Source organism: Panulirus ornatus, chromosome 20, assembly GCF_036320965.1.
Source record: "Panulirus ornatus isolate Po-2019 chromosome 20, ASM3632096v1, whole genome shotgun sequence".
In the NCBI taxonomy this organism is placed as follows: Eukaryota; Metazoa; Arthropoda; class Malacostraca; order Decapoda; family Palinuridae; genus Panulirus; species Panulirus ornatus.
In genome coordinates, this window is record NC_092243.1 from 73091970 (window position 1) to 73097430 (window position 5461).

Below are 5461 nucleotides of genomic sequence, written 5' to 3' on the forward strand. Positions count from 1 at the left end.
GGACCACACACACACACACACACACACACACACATACACACACACACACACACACACACACACACACACACACACACATACACACACACACACACACACACACACACACACACACACACACACACACACACACACACACACACATACACACACACACACACACACATACACACACACACACACACACGGACCAAACACACACACACACACACACACACACACACACACACACACACGCACGGACCACACACACACACACACACACACACACACACACACACACACACACACACACACACACACACGCACGGACCACACACACACGGACCACAGGGCCAATTTGATACATCAGTCACAGACCCGGTGGTACGAAGTGTGGGCACCAGTTGTTGTGGGATGTAGTTGTGTTTAAGTGTCTATAGTGTTGTAGATTCGGTGTTTCTAAGTAACACTTATATAAAGTGAGGTTGATGACTTTAAGTAGAGAAATGCCGTGGTGGTAAACTGCACAGACATCCTTGTGTTTGTAAACTCAGCCCCGCCCGACTCCCATCTTGCTGGCGTGTGTGGACGTAAACCGCCTCACGGGTTTACCCCCCTTTGTGGTGTGGGAGGTAAACTTCCCACGACATACTTGGAAGGTTTACTTCTCGCTGGAGTTCTGTGTGGGGGGAGGGGGGGGAGTAAACTACCTCACACGCCTTGGAGGCGGCGTGTGAGGTAAACTGCAAGACATAGGGGATGGGTTTACGTCAACCTTGCTGGTGTGGGAGGTAAACCATCCCACAATACTAGTTCATTTCCTTAATGAAAGACAGATTTGATCACCCGCTGATAACAATGATTAATCAGGCAATTAGTCATGATTAATCATGCAATTAAGTCATGATTAATCATGCCATTACTCATGATTAATCATGCCATTACTCATGATTAATCAGGCAATTAAGTCATGATTAATCATGCCATTACTCATGATTAATCATGCCATTACTCATGATTAATCAGGCAATTAGTCATGATTAATCATGCCATTACTCATGATTAATCAGGCAATTAGTCATGATTGATCATGCCATTACTCATGATTAATCAGGCAATTAGTCATGATTAATCATGCCATTAGTCATGATTAATCATGCCATTCGTCATGATTAATCATGCCATTCGTCATGATTGATCATACCATCATCACGTCACTGGTAAGCATGATCATCTTGGCGTCCAGTGGTGACGCCCGGTACCGCCTGACCCCGGGGTTCGAACCCCTCCACTTCCCCACCCACCCAGCCAGCCAGCCAGCCTCAAGGACCCCCCATAAGTAGTCTGTCTGTATGAATGGCGCGTCTCAGGGGGGGGGGGGGGGGCGACCCCCTCCCCCTCCCCGACCCTGACCGGGGGGCCGTCATATGCTCCCCCCCCCACACCAACCCACCCCCCCCTTAAACACCCCCCCCTTCCTTCCTCCCCTCCCCCTCCCCCCCACGACGGTAGTAGGTACCAACCACCCCCTTCTCCCCCTCCCCTCCCCTCCCCCTCCTACGACTTCTGTTCTCCCCCCTCCCCCCTCTCCCCTCCTCCTTACGCGTCGTCGTCCCGAGGGTACAAAAAAAAAAAAAATATATGGGGGTAAGGGGATGGGATGACAGAGGCGGGGGGTGGGGGAGAAATGGAGAGAGAGAGAGAGAGAGAGAGAGAGAGAGAGAGAGAGAGAGAGAGAGAGAGAGAGAGAGAGAGAGAGAGAGAGAGGGTTGTTACATAGCGTGATGCGATGCCGCGTTTCCGGAAAGCCACCAAATATGTGTGACCTTTGGCCCGGATGTCGTATGGAGACGGTGGGGGGGGGGGCAGCCAGGGTGCATGGCGGGAAGTGCATGACATGGGACGGACGAATTGACCCCCCCCCCCTCCCCACACCCCCCACCCCCATTCAACCCCCCCTCCCCTTGCCCCCCCTCCCGATCAACCGCGCCTTACTCTGAAACACGACGGTACGACCCTCCCGTACGACGGTCGTACAGCGTGGAAGCAAATCACATACGTGGACGGAAGAAAACAAATAATATAAATAAATGGACAAATAAATAAATGAATAAACAAATAAATGGCAAATGTAATTCAATCCTAAATGGAATGTACGGGGGATGACGTCATCTGCTATACAGGAAGGAGAGAGAGAGAGAGAGAGAGAGAGAGAGAGAGAGAGAGAGAGAGAGAGAGGCCCCAGTGTATCGCCCTGATGTCGTGAGTAATGAAGAACCTCTAAGAGACGTAGAGGTAGAGGGTGATGTCATCTACCCCTAGAGAGGAGTAGAGGGTGATGTCATCTACCCTAGAGAGATGTAGAGTAAGAGGCTTGATGTGATGGAAGTGTAGATGAGGAGGGTAAATAAAGAGGTATTCATAAATTGTTCAGGTTATCCACGAGGGAGAAAACTTACAATAATAATAGTTTACAACTTGTTATAATCATAAGTAAAAAGAATATATATATATATATATATATATATATATATATATATATATATATATATATATATAGTATAGAAAGTTTCTAGTATTGAAAGTTTACAGTATAGAAAGCTTCCAGTATAGAAAAAGTTTCAAGTATAGAAATTTTCCAGTATAGAAAGTTTACAGTATAGAAAAGCTTCCAGTATAGACTGGTGGTTGATACGAGTGTGAACGTGGATAGCTATCAGTATGATCTGCTGCACAGGGGCCAACAGACACAGTGTAGTTACATGCCAATGATGATCTAAGTGTACACGGGAGACGCTGCTTCCACATGGATCCTGAAATTAGTATATACACTTGAGGGAGGAAGAAAGACGTGTGAAAAAGTAGTAATACACTGTGTGTGTGTGTGTGTGTGTGTGTGTGTGTGTGTGTGTGTGCACCTACCCAGCCCAGCTCAAGCAACTGGGGACACGGGTAATGTGGGGGAGGTGTGAAAGGATGTGTTTATAAAAGGAGGCGCAGGAAGCTGAGAATAAGATAGTAATGATAAGGATAGAAATATTGGACGCACTGTGTACATGGGGAAGGAGGATGAAGCGATGACGCCCCCAAGGAGGAGGAGGAGGAGGTGGTGTGCAGGAGGGAGGGAAGGGAGCTCAGGGGAGGGTAGGAGGCGAGGGGGCGTAGGATAGGTCGGGAGGATGGAGCAAAGGAGGAAGAGGAGGAGGAGGAGGTAGGAGCAGGTGAGAGCGGAGTGGACGTCACCAACCACCAACAGACGTAAGGCACTCGATAGTGTCTGGCCCGGTGCTCTGCCATCTGTCTCGCCCCAGGGGGAGGTAAAGCCTTCTCTCCTCTCCCCTCTTCCATCACCCTCCTCCATCACGAGGCCTACTGACCCCACCAAAGAGGCCTCCAGCAAGCGGTTTACCTACTGACCCCACCAACCTCAGGAGCTCTCCTCCAGCCAGAGCGCCTGCTGAGGTGTTGGGATCTTCGCAACACACCTCCGCCATACACCCCACAGGTTAGCCAACCTAGGCCTCCCTTTAGCGCCGGGGGAGATCCGAGGTGGCAACGATGGAATGACGAGAGAGAGAGAGAGAGAGAGAGAGAGAGAGAGAGAGAGAGAGAGAGAGAGAGAGAGAGAGAGAGAGAGGCGCGCGAGCCCGGAAGCGCTCGTCCCAGCGAGCAATAAGGAAGTGACTGAGAGTTGAAGGAGTTGCGCCAATTAGGAGCGGGCGATGGACGGCCCAGATTACGGTGGTGTACAGGTCGGGAGACGACCTCCAGGCCCGTGTCGGGGGGAGGAGGGAGGGAGACTCCCCCGCCAGACACGCGGACGGAGGGGCATCCTTGAGTGAAGCAAGGGACGAGGAGTATCCTTCTACAGTAGAGGGAAGGGGTTGCGACTACCCTCCCTCCCTCCTTCCTCCTCCCCACACATACACACAGTGGTACACCACTACCACCATCACCAGTGGGGTTAGGCACCACAACGACGGTACGACCCTTTGGGATACGATGGCCTACTTTCGGGTACGACCCCTCACTGGTCAGGTCGAAGGCCGGGCTATCGTACGCTAGGGTCGTAAACTCGTGTTCGAGGGTCGTACTCTCGTGTTTCAAGGACGGTTTCCGTCGTGCTCAAGGGTCGTACCGTCGTACTCAAGGGCCGTCGTGCTCAAGGGCCGTACCGTCGCACTTACGTATTCAACAGGTAATTGAAAGAAGTCACCTACCACACAGCAGGAACCCGCGCGTGCACCAGAGATCGCCAATGAGTCCCATCACTTCCCACCACCACCACCACCACTCTTCACAGCACACTCCACCACCACCACCACCCACCACCACTCTATACAGCACACTCTACCACCACGACAATCATCCTCCACCGCAACCTCACCACTGGCACAAGACCCCCGCCAACCCCCACTGATACAGCCAGGAAGATACTGAGCCAAGAAATCTCAAGTGTACAGTTCCCAGAAGAATTCGATACATCACCGCGGGAGATAATGTCGTAATGTGACTTAGTTGCTTGGGGTGGGAGGGGAGGAGGAGGAGGAGGGGTTGCTGGGGTGGGGTTGGGGGGTGAGTCTTGACAACCTCCAGCCGCCGTCTGCCCTCGGAGCCTGAGTGGAGGGCTTCGACAAGAGGCGGTCTTCATTCAGCGGGAGAGGGACGGACGTCTATTGGTTGTAAGCTAACGAGACATGATTCAGTCAGGGGGTATGTCAGGCGTGTGTGTGTGTGTGTGTGTGTGTGTGTGTGGAGGGCGGCGCCCCTGAACAACCAGGCCCTACAGACACACCCACACCCGCGCCCTCACCCATGGTAACTTTATATTGACACCTCCTGGTGGGTGGAGCTCCCCCTCGTGTATGCCCCCCCAAAAAACCTTGATCTGTGTCTCACGCACGCCCCACGCCTCCGTCAGTAGATGGGTGGCACAACCCTGCTGGGTGGGTGTGTGGGTGGGAACCACTCAAGACACGTTTCGTCACCGGCCACTATGAGTGAGTTCGATAAGGCCGCTTCCGTGTTGGCGTCTCCTGAGGGACCGGGGTCTGTGTGCCGCCGGAGAGGAAGTGTGAGTCAGGCTTGGGTTTCACGCTCTCCGCTGACCCTAACGAGGTTCTCGAATTACATATTAGAGAGAGAGAGAGAGAGAGAGAGAGAGAGAGAGAGAGAGAGAGAGAGAGAGAGAGAGAGAGAGAGAGAGAGAGAGAGAGAGAGATGTAACAACCGTGTGTCTGGTGTGAGGGCAGTGTTGTGGTGCATGGTGACACGTAGGTTGATGAAGCCTTCTTGTTTGTGTAGAAGAGTGAGTCTTATGGATGATGTACTACAGGTTGTGGAGGATAATGTACTACAGGTTGTGGAGTATAATGTACTACAGGTTGTGGAGTATAATGTACTACAGGTTGTGGAGTATAATGTACTACAGGTTGTGGAGTATAATGTACTACAGGTTGTGGAGTATAATGTACTACAG

General features: G+C 51.7%; 1 protein-coding gene across 2 annotated transcripts in view; it reads right to left on the bottom strand.

The window, feature by feature from the left end:
• The window catches only part of LOC139756135 (ankyrin repeat and SAM domain-containing protein 1A-like), a 41398-nt gene extending 37057 nt beyond the window's left edge, over positions 1 to 4341 (bottom strand). Inside the window, exon 1 of one of the 2 annotated variants that reach the window (XM_071675242.1) lies at positions 4203 to 4341. The gene's annotated coding sequence lies outside the window, so the exon portion shown is untranslated. The remainder of the gene's footprint in view (positions 1 to 4202) is intronic. The other variant, XM_071675241.1, reaches the window with a different exon arrangement.
• Positions 4342 to 5461: the final 1120 nt, after the last annotated feature.